Raw genomic sequence first — 24,603 nt, forward strand, 5'->3', positions numbered from 1 at the left:
GGATTATAGGCGTGCACCACCATGCCGGGACTCCGTCACATGCTCAGTGAACCTGGCTGGTGGGGTATGAGAGAAGTATTTTAAGAGACTCTTTCTGTTAGTCTGCTCAGGCTGCCATAACAAAAGGTCATAAGGCAGGGTGGTTTAAACGACAGAAATTATTACCTCATGTGTCTAGAGGCCGGGAGTCCAAGACCCAGGAGGCAGCAGTTTCTATAACAGCCATGTTCTTGGCGTGTATATGGTCTCTTTTCCCTGAGTCCTCCCATGGCCTTGCCTTGATCTTGTTTGTGAACAGAGAGATAACAAGCTGATTGGTAACTCCTCTTTCTCCTTCTCTTCCTCCTCCTCTTCCTCCTCCTCCTGCTCCTCCTTCTCCTCCTCCTTGCTGATCTCCCTGAGGCCCTACCTGCCCCTACCATGACAATGGAGGCTAGAGTTTCAAGTGAATTTGGGAACATTCAATTGAGCCCATAGCACTAGTGTATTACTGGTAGCTAGTTTAAATACTAGATAAATGACAGAAGTGGGGAATTCTCTTTACTGGTGCATCCTAATCTGTAACAATGTGTTAGAAAGAAAGGGATGATGGAAGAGTCAGTGGCTTATGGAGCTCCCAACTTCCCCTCAGACCCGGTCATACTCCACTTCCAGATGTACCTGCATGATACTCTCAGTATTGGTGACCAAACCAGCCCTAACATAGTGATTCTTTCTTATGTTTTCAGTGAGAAATATAGGTCACCTTGTTTTTAATGTTTTCATAACTCTTCTGCACATCGCTTTTCCATATAACTATATTTCAACAAATTCATGAAAACAAATCTTTTGTCTTTTAGGTGGCATGTCTTGCCCAGATAGAGCAAACACAGAACTAAACCACATTGGTTTTGTCTGATTTATTGAAAACATATAATCTTTATTTCAATTGAAAGGAAAAATCAATTGTGTTTGTTTTTCCACCACATACTAGATCTGTAGTAAGCCAGTTTGAGCAGAATTAGCATCCAGCATGCTTTAATATTCATTCAGAAAGCACTTGTTGAGCATATACTATGTGTCCCACATTGTTCTTGATGCTTGGATAATAGCAACAAACAAACATGAAGCATATATTCAAGTGAAAGGGAATGGAAAGAAGTATAGCTTTTTCTTAATTGTGTAAAATATTACAGAGGTAAATCCTATGGGAAAATAAAATAAAACAAGATGAAGAGGACAGGGTTGTGGGATTGGATATGATTCTCTCTCTCTCTCTCTCTCTCTCTCTCTCTCTCTCTCTCTCTCTCAAATGTATTTGGTTGTTACAGGGTCTCACTACACATCTCTGACTCATAGTGATCTTCCTGTTTTCAGCATCTCCAGAGCTGGGATTACAGGTGTGCACCACCACACCCAGGCTCTGTGGCCTCTATCAGGGGACTGGCATGGCATGTAGTGCCTGGGATCAAACCACAGTCCCTGAGCTATCTCACCAGCCCCGGGGTATAATTTTTTAAAAAAATGTATTTACTACAGAGTCTACAGGGTCTCACTACACAGATCAGACTCATAGTGATCCTCCTGTTTTCAGCCTCCCAAGCACTAAGATTACAGGTATGTGCCACACCCCATCTCAATCACCATCTCAGTGCGCCCCCCAGGGGCAGGGCTGGCATAGCACTCTGAACCCAGGTCCCTGTGCTTGCCCCTGCAAAGCTACCTGGCCAGCCCTCTGGGTATAATTTTAATTATAATGTCATCTCATTGTGAAGTTGAGATTTGAGCAAATATTTGAAAGGTGATGTTATTGCTGCACCTAGAAGTTTCCTCAAAGCCTCATGCAGTTGTTGGTGAGGCTTTTTCAGAGGTGGCTGGATCTAGAGTGTATGATGCTAGGATTGATTCCTGGGGCTATTCTAGAATTAAGGGCACTAGGATTAAGGGTGTGCCTACCTTAAATAGCCTGGATAAGATATAAGGGAGAGAAAGAGCCATGGCTATCCCTTGTTGATTTGCTACCTTTTTTCTACAATGAACTATTTCTCCTTTGCGATGCCTGTCTGCCAAGCCAACCTGCCTTGGAGCCAGCTAATTATGGGCTGAACCCTCTACATATTGTAAGCTAAATAAGCCTTTCCTCCTTCAACTTTAGGTGTGGGTGTTTTTTCTCAGCAAGGAAAGAATAATAACTAAGACAGGTGAGAAAGTTGGTTATGGGCTAGGATGTTCTGATTAGAGGCAGTAGCCACTGAGGAGATAAAGGCAGGAGTGTGAAGAGCATATGTTGTCATTAGTGTGGAGGCAGTATGCATGTGGGAACAGTCAATGAGATAACAGGGACCCGGGTTATAGGCTTCCCTGTCAGTGTAAGACTTGCTATTTCAGTCCCAGGAAGTGGGGATTGATTGTAGATTCTAGAGAAGGCTTTCTAAATTAAACTTTAGATGATCAGTCAGACCACCCTTGTATAAGTCAGGAGATTACAAAGATGTGCTCAGGTAGGAGAAATGGTGGCTCAGACCCAGGTGGGAACTATGATGGTGTGGGAAGTGTTCATGTCTTGGATATATTTTGAGTAGAGAAACACTATACTTTGATGTATTCAAGGGAGAAAAGGAGGTTAAAAATACACCAGTGTTTTGGTCTGATCCCTGGGAGGATGGAGTGTGTGTCTGCTGTGATAGGAAGCTCGCAGATGGAGTGGGTTTTGTGGGGAGGTCCAGAGTTCTGTTGTAGACATTTGAGGAGCTCATCAAATGACTCAGAAAACATGGTGAATAAGCTGTTGGATTTAGTCTGGAGTCATAAAGAAAGGGCTGAGCTGGGCATTGAAATCTTGGAATTGTTGGAATTGGAGTTGTTGCCAGACAGAATTGTTGGCATCCTGGCATCCTGGGGACAGGTGAAGCGCGTTGCAGAGTTGTCTAAACTACATTTTCTGCATTTGTATCTCCTTTTTTTCCATTTAATTTTGTCAGAGAAGGGTATTCCATTGCCATTTAAATACTGTAAGTGCTTGAACTCAGCAAAATAATCCAATATAGTCCAGTAGTCCATAATAGTAGTGGGTTATTCATAGGACTGGCAATGTCAGAAGTTGTTGACTTGAGCCTTTTACAGCTCAACATATATAATATGGCTTTACTTTTTATACCTCGTTTTTATACTTTTCTGCTGGATGGTTAACACCAAGATAAAGCAAGACCTATATAACAAGAAATGTAACTGTTGTATCTGACAAGGTCAGTCAAATCCCCTCAGGATTTACCCTGAAACCCTATACCACAATTTGTAGATCCTTTGTCAGTGTCAGCCATGTGGATGAATCATGGCCATTGGAGGACTATTTTGTATCTGTATATGCAAAATAGCTAGGATAGATATACAGCTACTTTCTCTTAATTCAATGAGAAGAAAGATTTGTACCAATAGTGTTTAGACAGGATATTATGTATGCATCTTATACTATGAATAACCACTATGAAGACAACAATATGCAATGTATTAATTATTGAAAATGTCCTACTAATCGGTTTTGAAACTGTCTCATTGCTATTTGTTTCTCAATAAAATTAATGAAAACTCCCCCCAAAACTATGTTCTCTGGCCATGGTTCTGCATAGGTTATTGAGTTCTGTGTAAAGAAAGATCTACAGTCAGATAGTTTGAGAAATTTTGAGCTTCAATGTTTGGGTTCCTAATGCATGTTAACACATTAAAGGTGCTGAGAAGTTCTCTAGTAAAATAAAATCCACTTTAGGGTGTTTCACCAAGATTGTTTTCAAATTTGTAAGAATCTTTTATGACCTTCTCTAATATACATGTTTTGAAGGATATCAAATATGGAAATGCTAAGCTGGGATGATTGATAGTGCAGGGAACTAATTTTAATGTAGTGCAGCAAAGTTTTCAACTGAGATGTTGATCAAGAAGATAAGGCTGTGTAAGGTTTGTTGTTAAAAAAGCACAACCTTGTTGTTAAAAATCCACAGGTTTGTTGTCTTCTTTTGGTATAGTTAATACTCTCCTGAATGTGTCTTTAGGTAGCCCTGTCCTGGTAGTATTTTCAGTAGCCCCAACTTTGCCTGGTACAAGATAGGGGTTGTAAATTGGCATGGAAATTTGAAGTAAGCTCTTGTTGGTGCACAGCACGAATGAGTTGTATATGGGGATGGTAGGTTTTCATCTTCAGTTGTCTCTGATGCAACTTATACAAAATAATTATTGTTCTATTAACTGAATACCATTTTGTAATTGCAAAAATAAGTTGCAACTGTTTTGTTGACATTCTGAATGTTTTTAAGTAAATACATTTTTTATTAGAAAAAGGAGATAAACATAGCATAATTTTCTGCCTGGAAATGCAGGAGATTTTGATCCATATTCTTCTATGCTCAGAGTAGAGGACTCATCCCTTATGGATGAGATCAGAAATCAAATCCAACCATCCAGTGTGACTCAGTAGATGTGCCAATGTAAGTTGCTTTCATGTTCTCCTTCATCTGGAAAATTGAGATATACTCACTTGTACAACAAGGGTACCATAAAAATTGTTATCTATTTTGCAAGTTAAATGGTATTCCATGTTTGGGGAATATAAAGTAGCTGTTGAAGTTATTCATCTATTATGGATTAATAAGAGCTCTTTACTGAACCCAATTGCTTTTCATTTTTGTCTCAAATTAGCCCCCATAAATGAATTCATAAGATAAGAAGCTGGGAGGATTCATAATAGCCCAGTTTAGTTTGATCAGAGGAAGATACTAACCCAAATAATTTTAGAGAACTGGCAAGGTATCAGGCAAGGACCTGCACAGTACAGGGTACATTGTGGGTGGGCTGTCATTGATTTGTCCCTTGATATTAATATGTGCAATCCACAGTGGGGAACTGTACTTACCTCCTACTATTGACAACCTCCTAAGCTCTCCCACATGCCAACTCAGTGAGGGATCCTGTGACTGCTGAATTTTTCCTTTCTAAATACTGATTTTTAAAAATAATTTCTTGAAAAGTATGACTTCATTACATTATGTAACAAACTTCAGTTGTGAATGAAAGTGTTGAATGAGATGAGAAAAATGGGATGCTGGTGGGGAAGCAGATTGGGCAATTAATGACTAAATCTGTACCAACTACATCAGCTTTCATTTATGGTTAGTCTCAAGATAGCAGTTGTTTCCATCTGTTTCTTTCCATTCTAACTTTCAAAGCCCTAATCTTACACCTTGTTTCTAACATTGAGAAATGTCCACAAATGATGCCTTTAAGTGTAGACTTTTCTTCCATCCCACCAGTCAGAGCCTGAGATACTAAATCATGTAAACATCTTTATATTTTTAAGGTTTTCTTCTTCCTTAATTTTATCTAACATGTTATATTTTTCCTTGATGTCTTCTATGATTCTGGAACACTTCTGGCTTTCTCACTAGATTGGAGAGGTGTGCTACAGCTCTCATATACTTCTCCAAAACATGAGAAGTTGAGAAAGAATGAGCAGAGAATTGAACTGCAATTGGAATAGCCAGTTTAACTTACTAATAGAATTCTGATGGGGGACCTTGTAAAGCAATCTCAGGAGGGAAAACTAAGAAGTTGGAGGCAGATGTCAAGATGCATCAGAATGGAAACTGGACAGTGTCTTCAAGGGAAGTCGGCACACGAATATGTAGTAGGAAGAGTAACCAAATTTCCTGGCCATTGGGAGTACAATGGACTTATGTAGCAGCAGGCATTCAGAGTAGACCATGAATTTACTTTTGAGTTTACTAATAATGATCTCTTGATTAAATTACTTCACATGATTATAGGTGAATTAATAATCTTTGTTATCATTCCCCATTTTTCCTTATCCCTGTTTGAAGGGAAAGAATTACTGATTCCAACTATTGCTAAAATACCTTTTTTGCTATGTCACTGTGGGCATCCCAGTCCAAGACACCACTGTTTGTTGTGTGGACCTCCGCAGTAGCCTGTTAATGGTTGCCTTCACAGTGCCACAGTCCATGTGTCCTCTACTTGATCTGCAGAATAATCATACAGACCAAAATGCTGACCTGAGGGTGACTCCTCCTTCTCTCCCACTGAGAGCACTCCAATGGCCCCATTACTTTTAGATGAAGTGACAACCCCTTTGACAGTGGTTGCCCACCTTCTCCTTCAACTCATGCCACTCTTCTCTCCTCTCCAGTGACACTCTCTTTAGGACCTCACGCCCACGCTTCCCACATGCTCCTGTCTGTCCTTAACCTCTTTCCTCATCTTTGCTATAATCCCATAAAACCTTTAGGATGCCTTGATCATGTTTGAGTTGCTCTTTCTTTCTTTCTTTCTTTCTTTCTTTCTTTCTTTCTTTCTTTCTTTCTTTCTTCTGTCTGTCTGTCTGTCTGTCTGTCTGTGTCTGTTTGTCTTTCTTTCTTTTTTTGTGGTACCAAGAATCGAACTCAGGACTGTTTGACAGGCAAGCACTTATTACACTGAGCTATCTCTCCAGCCCATGAGTTGCAGTTTCCTAATCCTCATGACCAAATCACCTTCCCCCTTCTTCATAGCACCTCAATTAAGTGTGACTGTGTAAGTCATTTGGCAACAGATTAATTCATCTCCATCTCTCTTACTAGAGAACAAGCACTGTGATATAAATGGGAAAGCACTGATTTCTGTGAATAAAACCTTGAGGGTAATTAGGAAAGTTTAGAGTAGGCAAAGTCTGAAGAGTGTTGGAGATTACTTACATGGTCATGACCAGAATGTGTGGCAATTCTGATGAGGTGGTAGGTGGAAAGAGGTGAAGATGTTGGACACTAGCATAGGGGCTGTCTTTTGTTGTAAACTGGCAGACAACTTGGACAAATTGAGCATATGGCTTCTGGCACTGGGTCCTTGAGGGGCTGAGGGTCTCCTGGCCCTCTGCCTTCAGGCTTATTCTCTGTGATAAAGAATGAAGAAGTGGGACAGGCTGCCTCAAAGCCATGGTGGAAGATGGGGAAGCAAGAGTCAAGTTCAAGAGGAAGAAATCAGAAAATGAAAGTTAAAGGGAAGTGAAAATTTATTCATAAAAATTATACATGTGGAGGAAAAGGTGTTTTTGTAATCTACAAAGATGTTTTTGTAATTAAAAACAATTCCAGGATAACATTGATGCTTATTGCATTGAAAATAACATGAGTTATTTTTTCCCTCTCCAAGAAGGAGAGGGAAAGAGTTTGGAAAAAAGAAAAGGGATTAAATCAGATATGCTACATATACAAAGTCAGACTCTTTATTTCTTGCTTCAGTTCCTTTTTAGTGTCTCCTTTTCTCCCTGAGTATCTTGAGTCAGTTTCAGTTTGAGGGAAAGGCAGGTGGTACCCTTCCCTGTCTCCTCCATTTGCTGGTTTTCTTTACCTGAGTGGCACTGTCACCAAAATGAAGAAGGAGAGAGCTCATCTCTCTGTTGCTCCTCATCCATTTCTTCCACGTTACCTTTACCTCAATGTGTTTATTTGGTTTAACTCAGAATCAGGCTTCTGAATACCAGATACCTGGAGAACCACTAAGAAACTCAGTTAGCATGACCATGGGACAAACCACAAAATGTGATGATGGGCATCACCAAGAAGATTTGTTTCTCCTGAGGCCATCCAGGCTCTGGAAAAAAAAGGAAGGGGAAAGACTAAACAATGTAAAATTGCTCAAATAAGAACCCATGCTCCTAGCTATTAATGAATCTTTGAAAAATTAGGGTTTCAACAGTTTTGCTGTGAGTGAAATGTTTTCCATGTGTGTGATTGCTCAAGACATGTCAGTAGCTCAGGCCATCTGGAGTGGTTGTTTGGTATCTCAAGTTCCATGACTTTTAGAAACCTTTTCCTAACATCTTCAGAAACCACAGAAGTCCTGAAGTGGTTATTTTCTCTGCTTTTCAATTAACACTGTAGCAGCTGAGGACATGGTTGGATGGAGCCGTGATCTGATGAGAGCTCGGCTGTCCGGGTGTGCTGATGTGAGACTTGACGTCCGGAGGCTGCCCTGCCTTCACTCCTGCTCCCTGGCTCTGCCGTGTTAATTCGAGCTTTTGTCAGGCCTCCCTGTCCAGAGGCACCATGGCCACATGCAGCGCAGGCCTGGCGGAGTCCACTTCCTTGCAGCTGTGAAAGATTACAACAGAGAGTATAGTGGGCGCGGAAACACCACATGTAATTAATCGTGTTCCCAAAGATAATTCATGGAAGCTCGAGACTGGTCTTCTGCGCTGGCCCTTCCTGCTGATCTTAGCTGGAAAGTGAAGACAGGTTTGTGTGTTTTACAGGTATTGTGATGGGAGCTTCTATTTTATTGGCTGAAGCTCCACAGCAATTGTGTCAACTCTCATTTCCAAAGTCAGCTGTTCTCTCAGTGTCCTAAGCAGACAGTTAAGGGCTGACTGAGGGATCCCACATCCCTAGGATGGGTGTGGAGAGCCAGGCAGGTGAAACATGGTGTCACCCTGCCAGGGACCTGCAGGTGGGAGAACTTCACAGGCACATTTCAAACTGGCAAGCCACTCCATGAAAGGACAATGTCCTCAGCCCAAAACAGCATGCCAAGATCTGTGCCAGGCAAGGAAGAACCTTTTGCTCCTTACCATTCCCTACCTTCACTCTTTCAGGACTCAATGGCTAGGGGCAGCTGCATGGGTAGTAGTTCTGGGGCAATTGCAAGTCAGGGAAATAAGAAGCTAATCATAAGCTCTGCCCTGTGAGGTTGCTGCCTAAAGCAGCCCTAGCTGGGGAAGGGATAAGCTTAATTTCTAAATGAAGTTCGTGGTTTGATTACTACATTGGGCTTAGATATATAAATGCTGTACTATAATGCAACAGATTAGGAGAGTGAAGCAAACAGAGGTTGCTTCATTTTCTAAGAAGGAGCAAACTGAAGATTATTTGTAGGTCAGATTCAGAACTGGACACAAGGCAGGTTTAATAGCTCAGTCAGAAAACATGTCTCTTGTTGATTTGAGAATGCAAGCATTCTTCTCTCAATGAGCAAGTTACATTTTTTATTTGAAAACAAATTTCAACCTTAAATGGACTCTATGCTTCTTTTCCATTATGAAAGACCATTGTTTGCATAACTACATTGTGACTGTCTCCAGACCTTACAATTTCTAATGAACATAACTTATTTACAATAGATCTTCCAACAGTGTGACTATCATGACTGTAGAAACACAAAAAGGTATTTATTTTTATTGTTGGGAAAACTCTCCCAGGATCAAATTGGATCTCAGACATCTGGAAATGGCAGGGCTGGTAGGAGGTGTGCCACAAACTGTTCACTGTCCCATTGTTCTCCCTTCCTGAGCACTCACTCCCATTAGAAGCAGTGTGTTGCTTCTTCTCTCAGGACAGACTTAGTGACAGCTAACAGTCCCTGGGTGACACTCCCTCTTGTGCTGGGGAATAAGCTGGGGCCAGTGGCTCCTGTCTGGCCTTGTAAGGAAGCTCTGCCCTGGGTCTGGCTGGCTTTGTGCTGTGATTTGGTGATGACCTGCTCAACTCAGCAGGACTCCGCCAGCTGCCTCTGCTTGTTGATGTGGGTCCGGAGTGGCTCTGCATCAGGCTGCCTTGGGCTTGGAGCTCTGTCCTACTTTCTCATCTTTTGAGGACCAGCAAGCTGGCAGGGCACCTTCTTGTGATGACAGAGAGAGCAAGTGCAAATATGTAAAGCTTCTCAAGAACTAGGTTTAAAATTGGTATATTGTCACTTCTGGGTACAACCCCTTGGCTAGAGCAAGTCACACATCCAAATTCAAAGTCAAACGGAAGGAACTGAGCTACAGCAAGGTTCACTGTAAGTTGAGCAAACAAGCAAATCATCAACATGGGTGTCCAGAACACAACCTGCTACAGACAGACCCTTAGGGAGGGAGGAGGGTGGGGCTAACCAGGGCTTTCCAGAAGCCAGCAGATGGGCCTTGTGTACAGTGGGCCACACAGGCTGCCCGGAGGGAGGATGCGCAGAACCTGCCCATTCTGCACACAGAGGGAAAGTTCAGGGTCATTTCTATTTGTTCCTTTTTGTCACTGAAAAGAAGTTGAGGTTAGAGGAATGAGTTTTGTAATTCTGGCATGCTTTAACATTTGTCATTGCAAGATCTCTGTTTGTCCCCCTACTGTGATTATTAGCAAATCCACTGACAGAGCTGGGAACTTGGTAGGGGCATTTTAGGGCAGAGATGTGTCTTGTCATCCACTAAGTCTTCAGCAGGGAAGAACCTTGGGAGACTACATTGGTGAGCAAAGGCAGTGAGCTCTGCCAGAGAAGCAGAGAAAGGAGAGGACAGCTGATTAAGGACCTGATTATTCCAGGAATGGGGTAGACGTTTTGTGCAGCATTTAATTTCATCTTTACCAAAACAATGCTGTACAGTAGTCATTAATATTTCCACTTAATAGACATAGAGATGGAGACCACAGCAGGGAGGAACCTTTCTCTGGGCACATGATTAGCACCCCGCTGAGGGAATTGCCTTGATGACCTTTGCTGCAACTCTAGGCTGGAGAGAGGGCTACTCAGTAGCCCCAAAGCTACCAGCTTCCACATTTACACAGCTCCCAGTCCTCAGCAAGCCCCAGCACAGTGAAACAGATGTGGTGGGTGTCTTCCGCATGCCTTCTCAAGCAGGGCAGGTGAGGGCAGTTGATGGGACTGTCTACTGACACTCCAGGAAACACTTCCACTGTCTCTCTTTCTAATGCTCCTGCAAGCTTGCACAAGGAGGCTCCCTTACACTCTGAGTCAAACATCGAGTCTCTACCAGGTTTATTTTCCAGTGTGAGGGAACTCTGTCTTTCCCAAATCCCAAACATTGTTCCACAGTTTCTGCCTATGGAAGAGTAGGGTGTGGTCCCCTGTGCAGCAGCCTTCTTATTCCCAAGAAATAAATACATTCACAAATGCTGGATTTCACTGTCATTTTTCATAGGCCAAATGCAGGACGGGGTTACCATGACAACTGTGGCAGAATTTAGGACACAAAGGATATTTGGGTCCTGCTGCATCTTTGGCTGAGACTTAAACTGTGGGATAGTGACAGTGTCGTAATTGTCACTGTGTCTTCCCGCACAGTTCAAAGCATTTGGGTTATTGTCTGTTTACATGCTTGCTACACATCCTTCCTACTTTGTTTTGTATCCAACTTTCCAATCAGGAAACAATTTTTCAAATGTCCACTTCCCAGCCAGCAGCAGAAGAAAACCATGTTCTCCTCCACCCTCTCACTGTCCTCTCCGGAAAGTTGACTCTCACATCTCCTCAAGACATACCAGGAAGTGACAGGCACACAGAGGACCTCTGGTGTCAGTGACTGAGTCAGAGGTAAACTTTGATGGATTTCTCAAGATTATTTCTGTATTTTATTATGAAGATAAATAATAACAATAAAACAAAGTTTCAAAGCAGGTTAGTAGGAGGAGAGTTATAATAACCAATACATTGTACATTGTTGCCTTTGTAGTAGTTATTCAGAGTACAAGAGATAGGCATGATATGTTTTTTAAACAATATCATCAAAAAAACCTTTTTTCATTGAACTAAGAGAAACTAGATGTATACCAATTTTGTATATAAGTATTTCTTTTCTTTTCCCTTTCTTTCTTGCTTTCCCTTTTCTCCATTACAGTTTGCCTTTTGTTTTGAATAGTTTCTTCTCAATTTACAATATCTCTTATACATTTTAGACTTCATTTGCTAGTTCAGTTTCTCACACTAGTGAGACAATATACTGTATTTTTAAAAATTAATTTTATTGAGAAATGGCAATGAGACAGTTTCAAAACCGATTAGTAGGACAGTTTCAGTAATTAATACATAGCATATTGTTGTCTTCGTAGTGCTTATTCAGAGTACAAGATACAGACATGATATCCTGTCCAAACACTATTAGTACAAATCTTTCTTCTCACTGAATTAAGAGAAAGTAGCTGTACATCTATCTTTACTATTTTGTATATACAGCTACAAAATAGTCCTTCATTTGAATATACTGTTTATACATATGGGTCTGACATGTTTCATTTATGAGTGTGGTGTCGCATTGCATCCATTTACTTATAAAAGGCTGAAGATTATTCTTCTTTACAGCTGAGTAGTACTCCATTACATAAAAAAAACCTCACATAGTTTTTAGCCTTTCTTAGTTGATGGACATTTGGGTTGTTTTCAAGATCTAGCTATTACAAATTGTGCTGCTATAAACATGGCTGCACATATATCACTGGGGTATGATGTTTTTAATTCTGGGAAGATACCTAGAAGGGGAATAGCTGGTTTGAATGGAACTTCTAGTTTTAGGAATTCCACACTGATTTCCACAGTGGTTGCACTGTGGAAATCTACACACTCCCAACAATGGAGTCTACACTCCCCCCAACAATGGAGAAGGGTTCTTTTTCCCCAAAGCCCGTCTAGCATTTGTTACTGGTTGACTTCTTGATGTTAGCTATTCTGCTTGGAGTGAGATGGAATCTCAGAGTTGTTTTAATTTGCATTGCTTAAATGACCAGTGCTGTGGAACATTTCTTCAAGTATTTATTTGTCATTTGTATTTCTTCCTCTGAGAAGTGTGTATTCATCTCAGATGCTCATTTTAGGATTTGGTTTTTGAATTTGTATAGCCTGATTTTGTTTTCAATTCTTTACATCTTCTAGAAATAAGTCCTTTGTCTGAGGGACAACAGGCTCTAATGTTTTCCAATATTGTAGATTGTCTTTTAACTCTGTTGTTGATTTCTTTTGTAAAAAGAAAATTGTTATTTTTCAATCTTTTATTTATTTGGTACAGGGTCTTGCTAAATGGCTCAGGGTCATAGCGATCCTCCTGTCTCAGCCTCTCCAGGGTTGGGATTACAGGTGTATGCCACCAGGCCCAGTTTTGGTGGCTGACAAGGTATTCCTGGGCTTCTGTGGCCAGTATGGCATGTGGTACCAGGATCAAACTCAGGGCCTCGCTCTTGCCAGGCAGGTGCTTAGACTGCCAAGCATTATCTCCAGCCACAAAAAAAGTTTAATAAGGTGAGATCCCATTTGTTGATTCCTTGTAATGTTTCCTGTGTAGTCTGGGTTTTATTCATGAAATCTCTGGCTTCACCTCTATCTTTGAGATTTCTACCTCTTTTCTCTTTTAGTAAATTTAGTGTTTGTATTTAGTATTTAGATCTTTGATCTATTTTGACTTTAGTGTAGTGTATGGTGTTAGATATAGAACTATCTTTAGTTTTCAACATGTAGAAAGTCAGCTTTCCCAGCACTATTTATTAAAGAGACTTTCTTCCAGTGAACATGTTTGTCTCCTTTATCAAATATAAAGTGGCTGATTGTTTTAGGGGTTGCATCTGAATGTTCTATTCTGTTCTGTCGATTCTCAAACTTTTTTTTTCCAATATCATGCTAATTTTATCACAGTAGCTCTATAGTATAATTTCAACTCAGGGATTGTGATCATCATGACTAGTATTTGTTGCCCAGAATTTGTTTTGTTAGTCAACTCTCTTCTGGTTCCAAATGAATTTTAGGATTATTTTCTCTAGTTCTGTGAGGTAAGGTAATGGTATTTTGATTGCAGTGGCATTAAATTTGTATAATGGTTTTTAGAATATGGCCATTTTCATTTTGTTGGATTTTCCTGTCCAAGAGCAAGGGATATCTTTCCATTTTCTGGTATTTTTGATTTCTTTTTTAAGGGTAATGTCATTGTCATTTTATAAATCTTTTATATCCTTTGTTAGATTGATTTCATTTTTTTAAGATGCTATTGTGAAGGTTAAAGTTTTCCCTAATTTTTTTCTCTGTGAGTTTGTTGCTTGTGTATAGGAAGACTATTGATACTGTGATTTTTGACTTTGTACCTGGCTATAGCATATTGTTGGATCTTGGTCCTTGATTCATTCTGCCTGTTCATTTCTTTTGATGATAAGTTGAGACTATTATTACATAAGTGGTTATAACTAATATGTATTGGCTTTTCTTTTTCATGCTGTTTTCCTGCCTTTATCCTCTGTTTAACTGCTTGCCCTAGCTGGTGGCTTCTTTCTATTGGTGTTCATGTAACTGTGGTCTTCATTGTCTCTTTCTAATATGCTTTTCAGAGCATTCTGTAGATTTGGTTTGGTGCTCATAAATTTCTTCGTTTGTTCTTTGTCATGGAAGTATCTTATTTCTCCATCAATTTTGATAGCTTTGTGTGCTACATAAGTCTTAGTTTAAGATTGTTTTCCTTTAGCAATACTTTTCCAAGTTCTCCTTGATTTGAAGGCTTCAGTTGAGAAGTCTGCTGTAATTCTGATGGGCTTTGTTTTATAGATGATATGTGTACTGGTTGGTACATTGTATCAACTTGAGAAGTTTAGAAGTTTAATTAAGAGACTCAGTGGGGAGCCAGGGTTCTTACTTTGCAAACATCCTCATCCTGTGCAAGAGGAGGGCATGAACCTTGTGTGAGTTCTGCACCCCCAGCCCAGGATAGCCTGCTTATAGCATAAGGAAAAGAGATGCAGCTGCTGCTGCTCTTCCCTTTTGTTCTTTGCTCTTTTCTGCCACTGTGAACTGCTGCCTTCTTCCTTGTGCCACTACTTTAGAGCCAGCTGAGTATGGACTGAAACCTCCACTAACTGTGAGCTAAATACACATTTCCTTCCTTAATTCTGGGTGTTGGATATTTTCTCTCAGGAAGGAGAGAAAGATAACTGAGAAAATATTTTACTGCTTTTAATATTTTGATCTTGTGATAAATTTCTGGAATCTTGTTTATTATATACTTGGTGTAGGTTTTTTATTGTTTTATTTTGAGAAATAATTTATTGCTTCATTCTAATAGATTTTCTACTGACAGGTGAAAATCAAATTACACTTTAAATTTAAAAAAATTAATGTAACTTAATTTTGAATAGTAAAAACAAAAACAAATAGCATAAACAAGATAACATACAACTATTCATGTTATAGATTTTCATGACAAGAATCACCAATTACAATGGTTGATCTATTACCTATTTTAATTGTCAAATCTGTTGCTCAGATTAACAGGTATAGTTATGCAAGAGTATAATAATAATTGAAAAGACATTAGAAATGGTACACGATTAGAAGACGAAGATGAGAGCTATTCAAGTATGTTTCTGTATTGCACATTGCTGTCCTCAATGTCATTGTTCAGACTGCAGATAGAAACATATAGAGTTAGTCAAGGTGAAAATTCTATACATTAACTAATACATTTAAAAAACCGATGGAAATTATTAGTGAAATCATCTCAGTCATCCTGTATATATACTTGCATGTCTTCTTTTACCTTACTTTTCCCCTATCTTTTATTTCTCTTATTTCATTGTTTAAGCTTTAAGTTCAATTTCTCTCTGTTTTACTATATCTATTATGCTTTCCATGTTTTATTTCTTTCAGGTTTTTACACTGGGAAAAATATGATATTTATGTGTGGGTCAGATTTGTTTCACTTATGAGTATAGCTTGTAGTCGCAACCACTTACCTATAAAGTCTTTGAGTTTGTCTTTCTTTATGGCTGGGTAATACTCCACTGTATAAAAATACCACCTTTTTTATTCATTCCTCAGCTGATGGGCATTTTGGTGTTTCTAAGATTTGGCTATGAAAAATTGTATTGCTATAAACATGGGTTCACATATATCACTATGGTATGCTGTTTTCAGTTCTTTTGGAAAAATGCCCAGAAGGGGAATTGATGGGTTGAATGGGATTTCCAGTCCTAGTTTTTGAGGAGCACACACGGATTTCCATAATGGTTGTTGTACTGGTCTACATTCCCACTAGCAGTGGAGAAGCATTCATTTTTCACCATAGCCTCTCCAGCATTTGTTGATGAGTTGATTTCTTTAGTCATTCTTTCTGGGGTGAGATGATATCTCAGTATTGTTTTAATTTACATTTCTCAAATGGCCAGTGCTGTGGAACATTTTTTTCATGTATTTATTTGCCACTTGTATTTTTTCTTCTGAGAAGTATATATTCATCTCAGATGCCCATTTTTTTATTGTATCTTTAAACTTTTTGGGCTTAATTTTTTTCTTTAGTTTATCATATGTTCTAGGTAGAAGACCTTTGTTTGACTGATAGCTATTTTTTAATAATTTTATTGAGAAACAAATAGCAATGAGACAGTTTCAAAACTGATTAGTAGGACAGTTTCAGTAATTAATACATTGCATATTGTTGTTTTTATAGTGGTTATTCATAGTACAAGATGCAGACATGCTATCCTGCCCACAAACACTATTAGTACAAATCTTTCTATTCATTGAATTAAGAGAAAGTAGCTGTATATCTATCCTAACTATTTTGAATATACAGAAACAAAATGGCCCTTCAATTGTATCTGCTTTTTTATTTAGTTTTGTCAGAGACAGGTATTCCATTGTCATTTAAATATTGTATGTGTGTGAATTCAGCAAAATATTCCAATATAGTCCATTAGTCCATAATAGTAGTGGGTTATCTGACAATTTTGTGATTATTGGTTAAGATTTTTTTTTTCCAATTTGTAGGTTGGTTGTTGGTGATTTCTTTGACATTCAGAAACTTCCCAAGAAGATGAGATCCCAGTTGCTGATTCTTCATAGTATTTCCTATGCCATTTGATTTTTGTTTGTGAACTGTTTTTCTATCCCTATGTCTTCAGGAGTTACTCCTACTTTCTCTTTCAGGAGATTTAATGTTTATATCTTTAATCCATTTTGACTTTAGTTTAGTGTGTGGCAATAGACTCAGGTCTAGTCTTAGTTTTTGCCATGTGGAAAGCCAGTTTTTCCAGCACCATATGCTAAAGAGCATCTTTCAGTGAACATGCTTGGTCTCTTGGCCAAAGATAAGATGGATAAGTGTGTTTGTAGTTGTTTCTCTATCTTCTAATCTGTTCCATTGATCTGTGGGTCTGCTTTTTGCCAGCACCATGCTGATTTTATCGCAGTAGCTGTGCAGTATAATTTCAGCTTCAGGATTGTAATGCCTTCCGCCTTGCCTTTTTTGTTCAGGATTGCCTTTGCTATTCTAGGTGTTATTTGGCTCCAAATAAATTTTAAGAATGTCTAGCTTTGTGAGGTACATTGATGGTACCAGATATTTGATAGGGATTGCATTAAATCTGTATAAAAATTTTGGGAGTATGGCCATTTTCACAATGTTGGTTCTTCCTCTCTAGGAATAAGGAAGGAATATCTTTCAATTTTCTGAAATCCTTTTTTTTCAGAATATTGTAATTTTCATTGTGTAGATCTTTTGTATTAATTGCTAAATATTTCATTTTTTGCATACTGCTATGAAGGTTATTGTTTCTCTAATTTGTCTTTCAGTGAATTTGTTATTTGTGTAGAGGAATGGTATTAATTTTTTGGTATCCACATTGTATCCTGCTATGCTACTGAAGTTGTTTATTGATTTTAGAAGTTTCTTGGTGTTTTTTTCTTTTTAGGTCTTCCAAGTACAGTGTCATGTTATCTGCAAGTAGTGATAGTTTAACGTCTTTACCTGTTCTTATTCCTTTTATTTCTGTTTTGTCTAATGGCTCTATCTAATGATGCCTGAACTATATTGAACAGGTGTGGTGATAGAGGACATCATTGTCTTGTACCTGATTTGGAGTAAAAACTTTCAGTATTTCTCCATTTAGAATTATGTTGGCTGCTGATTTGTTACATGTGGATTTTATCAGATTGAGGTATAAGCTATGTTTCTGTAGAGCTTTGATCATGCATGAGTGTTGGACTTTGTCAAAAGCCCTTTATGCATCGATTGAGATGATCATATAGTTTTTGGTTTTGACTGTTAATATGGGTCATTACATTTCTGCTTTTGCATAAGTTGAAACATCTTTGCATCCCTGGGATGAATCCTACCTGGTCATATTGCATAATCTTTTTGATGATTTGCTGTATTCTATTTGCTACTATTTTATTGTGTATTTTTGCATCTATGTTAATGAGAGAGATTTGCTTGTAATTCTCTTTTCTAATTGAATTTTTCTCTGGTTTTGGTAACAGTATATTACTTGCCTCAAGGGATGATTTTGGGAGTATTTCTTCCTTTTCAATTTCATTGAAGAGTTTGATGGTATTGGGAATAAATATTTTCTAAATTTCTTGTAGAATTCAGCTGAGAATCCATCAGGACCTGGGTTTTTCTGTGACAGTAAATTTTTTATTACATTTGCAATTTCATTGCATCATGTGTTTCTATATCTTATTGATTCAGTTTTTGTACTTTGTACCTATCTGGGAATCTGTCCATTTCTTATGTGTCTTTGATTCTGTGGAAATAAAGATGTTCAAAATAGCTATTGATGTTCTTTTGAATTTCCATAGGATCTATAGTAATTTCTCCCTTTTCTTTCCTTATTGCTTGATTTTGAAGTTTTTTCCCTTCTTCCTTTTGAGGAGTTTGGTTAGGGGCTTATCAAATTTATTTAATCTTTTAAAGAACTGATTTTTGGATTCATTAACTCTTCATATTGTTTTCTTTGTCTTACCTGCATTAATTTCTGCCCTAATCCTTATAGTTTGCTCCAATCTTTGGGTTTTGGGCTTGGTTTTCTCTAAGCTTGAGATGCTGCATTAGGGTATTTATTTGTTCTCATTCTGTTTTCCTAATGTGTGAGTTCACAGCTATAAATTTCTCTATGAGAACTGCTTTCAGGGCATCCCACAAATTCTGATAAGTTGTGCTTTAGTTTTCTCTGGATTGTAGATATTGTTTAACTTCTTCTGCAATCCAGTAGTTGCTGAGGAGGGTATTTCTTAACTTCCATACCTTTATGTGGTTTCTTTTTTCATTAATTTCCAGTTTCATTGCACTGTGGTCAGATAATATGCATGGGATAGTTTCTGTTTTCTTGCATATACTTAAGCATGATCTATGGACTAGTATGGTCTATTTCAGAAATCATCCCATGTGCAGCTGAAAAGAATGTGTATTCAGATGTTGTTTGGTGGAATACTCTATATAAGTCCACTAAGTACATTTACCCAAAGGTTTGGTTTAGTTCTATTTTTTGCTATTTTTTGGTCTGCTTGACCTATGGTTTTAAGATAATGGGGTGTTAATGTCCCCTGTTAACACTGTGATATTGGTTATTAGATTTTTCATGTCCTTTAAAATTTGTCTTACATAGTTGGGTGCTCCCCTATTTGTTGCATACATATTTTTTACTGTTATCTCTTCCTGTTGGATTTTTCCCCTAACCAGTATGTAGTGACTTTCCTTATCTCATTTGATCTTTCTTGGTTTTAAGTTAAGATAATATATGAAGAGGATAGCTTCTCCTGCTTTTTTCTGAGGTGCTGGAGCATGTAGTACTGTTTTCCATCCATTGAGTTGGAGCCTCTGAATTTCTTTATGGGTTAAATATGTTTCTTGTATACAGCATATTGTTGCATTTTGTTTCTTAATCCACTCTGTCAGTCTCTTTTAATTGTTGAATTGAGTCTATTTACATTGGTGGTTATAAATGATATGTATTGACTTATGTTTGTCATGTTATTTTCTTGTTGTTGGTTCCCTACTTTTATGTTATGTTTAATTGTTTGCCCTGTTTGGTAAGTTGTTTCTGTTGTTGTTCTTGGAATTGTGAGCATTTTGATCTCTTTCCAAAATACCTTTTAGTAATCTGTATATGTTTGGCTTGGTGGTCATGAATTTCTTTAGTTGTTATTTGTCATGGAAATATTTCACTTTTCCATTAAACTTGAAAGAGAGTTTTGCAGGGTCTATCAGTCTGGTTGGAATTTGTTTTTTTGTAGGACTTGAAATACTCTGCTCCATGCTCTTCTTGTTTGATGTTTTTCGAGGAGAAGTCTGATATTATTCTGATGGGTTTTCCTTTAAATGTGATCTGCTTTTTTCTCTAGTGGCTTTTAGTATTTTATTCTTGTGCTGAATTTCTGGGATCTTGATTACTATATGTGTGGGTGTAGCTTTAATTGGGTTGATATTATTTGGAGTTCTACATGCCTCAGTTACCTGATTGTCAGATTCTTTCCCCATATTTGGTATTGTCCCATATTTGGAAACTATTTCGTGTTTCCTCTATACTCTTTTGCTGTTGTCTTTTTACTTCAGTTGCTATTATTTCAGGTGTGTGGAGTCTAATTTCTTCTATGCTAAGGTCTCCTGGGTTTGTTCTGGGTGGGCTCAGAGACTGAAAATGCATTTTACTTCTTCTCTTTGTCATTTTCTATTTCAAAGAGAACTCCTTATTTTGATTTCTTCAGTACCTTTTTGTGAAAGTTTGATAGTAGGTAGCTGAATCACTGCAATCAGAGACTCTCTGTAGATTCTGTTCCTTATGTATCTTTCCAGTGTCAGAGATTCTTGTTTTCTGTGTGTCCCAGAATTTTGCCTTCTCTATTGATTGAGAGTGAGATATTGGTTTCTGTTTGGCACTTTTTTTTTTTAATCTTTTGGTATAGGGCTTTGGTAAGGGAATTACTCAAACACCTGATATTATTACCCAAGGGAAAATATGTGGTTAAAGCAGATATGTTTTTCTATTTACAGTAGTTCAATTAGCAATACTAATAAAAGAGTGAAATTAAAAATTGACAAATTTGTGACTAATGGGTTTGGACTTTAGACCATAGGGACGAACATCGTAGCTGTATAACAAAACTGTTCTTAAGTTGGGAAGTTGTATTTAATTTAGTTTCTCTCAGTTCTGTATGGGCACCTCTTCTTCATGTACCTGGAGTCTTTCAAGCAGATTAGCTCACCCTAGTTACCTGCTGCCACCTCTGTTCTGGGAACATACTCCTGTAGGTCCAGGCTTCAGTTTGGGCCCCACAGGGTCTATAAGTATGCCTCAGGTCACCAGGTTTAGATATACCAAACTTGAACTAGGCAAGCTGTGCCTGGTTTTGTTTCTGGCTGTCGTGTTCAGCTCCTTCATGCTGCACCCTGTCAAAGTGGACCCACTGGGCCTGCTGGCTGTTGGGGTACTGTCATAGTTACGCTTCTCTCATTGATGGGACAAATACTAGACTCTCAAAATGGAGGATGGAAAGGTTTATTTAGCTCACAGTTACTGGAGGTTTCAGTCCATACTCATCTGGCTCTGAGGAAGAGTGACACATGGCAACCTTTCATGGCGGCAGCAAAGAGCAGATGGCTAAAGAAGGAGTAGCAGCAACAATGGCTATAGAAAACAAATCTCCCTTAAATTGCATTCAGGCAGTGGATCATGAGTTAACCACAAACTCTACAAGTCAGCCCCATGATTTACATGAGTATTAGACACAACCCATAACAGCTCCACAACTCTTTCTGGGTGTCTCCTGCCCGTAGATTTATTTTTATTATTGCTATTTGCACTTATATATGCTTTATTTATTTGTATGTCATATTATTTATTTGAAAAGTTTTATGCCATTATTTCTGTGTAGAGATTTTTAATGTAATATGCACTTTCTCCAGATTTCTCACTGATTCCAATCAATCTCATGGTGTTCTTCTTTGCTTTATCCTGTAGTTGTTAGATTGATTTCTTGTGGCCTTTTTTGCTTTTTAAGATCTCTATCTTTTGCTGGTTGCTAGTCACATTCTTGTCTTCTAGATCTTATAGTCTCCCCTTGCTTCATTCAATCTGCTGTGTGTGCATTCAATGGAGTTTCTAATCTTCTGCATTTCTGTTTGGATCTATTTCACTGATTCCATTTCTTATCTATATTTGACAGTCATGGTATCTACCATTTTTCTGAGCTTTATATTTGTTTATTGGTGTCTGTTTTAATGTCTTATTTCTTTTTGAACCTAAGAGAATATTTTTTATATGGTGTCTTTCATTTGCTCTTTGACTTCGGCTGCTATCGTTTGAAAGACTTCCATTTGCTTTCAATTTCCTCTATCTCTTTTAGCTCTGGAATTGTCCTGGGTGGGCTGGGCTTTTGGGATTGCATTTTTAGTTTTTGTCTTGTCATTTTCCATTTTATTTTGTTTCCTCTGTTGAAACATAGATTTCTTATGTTAGATTGCCTTATCACAGGTGTTGAGGCATTCTTCAAAGGTACCATTCCTCTGATGTCTTCTAGATGTGGGCAGTTTTTGGCCTTTATGCCTAGCCTAACAACATACTTTCCAAATACATTAATTCTGAGAAATTGCTATCAATTTGACTTAGGACTCATTCCTTTGATACTAGAGTACGGTGTTGATTATGACGCCTTTCAATCACAGTGTTGTCCTAAGGCGGTGAATAACTGGTTATATCATGTACGACACCACACTTAGTTTAGTTGGCTATAGCAATAGTCTCAAGTACACCCTGGCTACTTATAAATTTTTCCTGATATTTATAATGGTAGGAGGAATGTCTACAGAAATATAATATAATCCAATTTACACCAGAACTGGTATGCAATGATCTTCCATTTAGTAGAGTGATTTTGTGTTTATTGTGTGTTTGTTGGTGGTGGGGGAGGGGAATTCACACGGATAGGGGTAGGATGGAGAGATGAATATTGTTAAATATAGTAGGAGCAAGGTTTAAGGGCACAGGATGATCATCCAGGTCTTGGTTAATTATTGGACATGGGAGGGAAGGATTGGAAAAAAGGCCTAGGAGTTTTGAAGTGAACTAGAAAGAAAACAGACAATATTTACTCACATGGAAGTATAAAGTCAAGAGAGATAAGTGACAAAACAGAGGAAGAGGGCGGGTATAAAAAAACAAAAAGAAATGTTCAAGATCATCTGTTTGCTCATATTCCTAGTGTTACATAAGATATTTCTTAATTTCTAGTTGTACCTTTTCATTGTGTATGCCTTAGTCAGGGCCCTACAGTCTCTTTGGCATTCCTGTATGTTTCCAGCCCCTAACTCCTATCAATGGAGGGAAGAAAGGACAGATCTCAGATTTCTCTAGCAAGCTAGTGGTCCTACATCAATAGATGAGTGAAGTGAGGCACTGAACTCACTCCTGTCACCGTGTGAGACATCCTTCTGGAGTTGGTGCAGGAAGGGATTTGTTGAAAGCAGACTTCTCTCACCAGCTGCACTATCCCAGGGCAACGTAGGAATGAAGGAGTGCAAACTCAGAATCTACTGTCAGTCATGTGTCCTGGGACAATCTCAATATTGTTTTTTAACTCATGTTTCTCTTTTGGAACAACTGGAGCATGTATGAATATTTGAAAATGAATTGATGTAGAAGGTAGTGATCATTAACAGACCTGGTAGAAGATACACTGACACATAGTGGGTATTAATTTCTGGTTGTGAGACCATGATATATTTACTTTTTATTTTTGCTCCACTATTTCTTTATAATTCTCACACACTGCTTTTACAATGATAAAATTATTTTATAATGAAAGTTTAATGTGGTCTTTAGTGGCTACTAAAATTCATAAACAGTTAACATTTGTGGTTAAAAATAAACCAAGGCAGTAAGAGAAGACAAAGTTCTCTCTCTTTACACTACACATGCATCTCAGAAGTTATGCTTTGTTTTTTCTTCAAACTCACTTTTGAGTATTTCAAAAAGGAGGACACAGTAGATAACAGGGAAGGATATTGTTCCATCAGTAGTTTTCAGCCTCCCTCCAGGCTGGGGATACACAATGCTTTCTCTTATGCTCTGTAACTCTGCCTTATTATGCAGGCAACAAGGGAAAACATCCTCCTTCTTGTTCTTTCCTGTGTCCTTTGGTGCAGAGCATTAGTGTTAACTGTGAGCATGTCAGGGAATCAGGACCCAAGCCCCATGCTGGACACTCAACAAGAACTTGCATTTTGGCAAGGTCATGAAATGGTTCAGAAAGACATACAGACTGGAGAAACATGGCCTGATACTGTTTTAGCTCAAGAGTGTCCCCAGGGTCTCTTGCTCAGAAATAGTCGTTTTGGAGAGTGAGTGCTGGGTCATGGAGTACTGTACTCACTGGTGGGCTGGTCCATTGGCTAATGCAGTGGCTGATTGTGCAGTTGGGAGGAGGTCCTAGTGGAGAGAAGGGGGTCACTGGTGGCATGAGTTAGAAGGGTTAATTCCCCTGTTCATTTCTCACTTGGTTTCCTGATCATGATAAAGCAGCTCTCTCTGCTTTGCTTCTATACCGTGCTGTTTCTGCCTTGGAGCCAGCCAACCATGGATATAAACTTGAACCAACATGTACCTCTCCTCCTTAAAGTTAGAGTGTCAAGTATTTTGTCCCAGGAATGAGGTAAGTGGCTAAGATGTTACAGTTCAAGCCTGAGCATGTGCCTCCCTTCCTAAGCTTTGGAGACTCAAGAATTCATGGCTATAGCTCATATCTCATCAGATCCATGCTACATCTGAGGCAGGAGATCAGGGCCCAAGAATCCACAGAAGGTACTTTTATTTAATTGTTTCTACTTCCATGGCTTCCCTTAAATAACTAATAGTTACTCACAGCTACCTCAGATGCCCTCTGGTTCCTTCTAGAGACAATTGCTTTGGCTGCGGTAAGATTTTGTCATGGGCTCATCACAGATGACTACGCCAAGCTTCTCTGGATAACTCTGTCCCTCTGCATACCTCCTCAATTTTGCCCTCTCCTGCCCATGACTAAGCAGAAAGTCTGACACTGCCCATTAAGCCAGCCCCCACACAAGGTATGTCAACC

This window comes from Octodon degus, unplaced genomic scaffold, assembly GCF_000260255.1.
Source record: "Octodon degus isolate 3935 unplaced genomic scaffold, OctDeg1.0 scaffold00111, whole genome shotgun sequence".
In the NCBI taxonomy this organism is placed as follows: Eukaryota; Metazoa; Chordata; class Mammalia; order Rodentia; family Octodontidae; genus Octodon; species Octodon degus.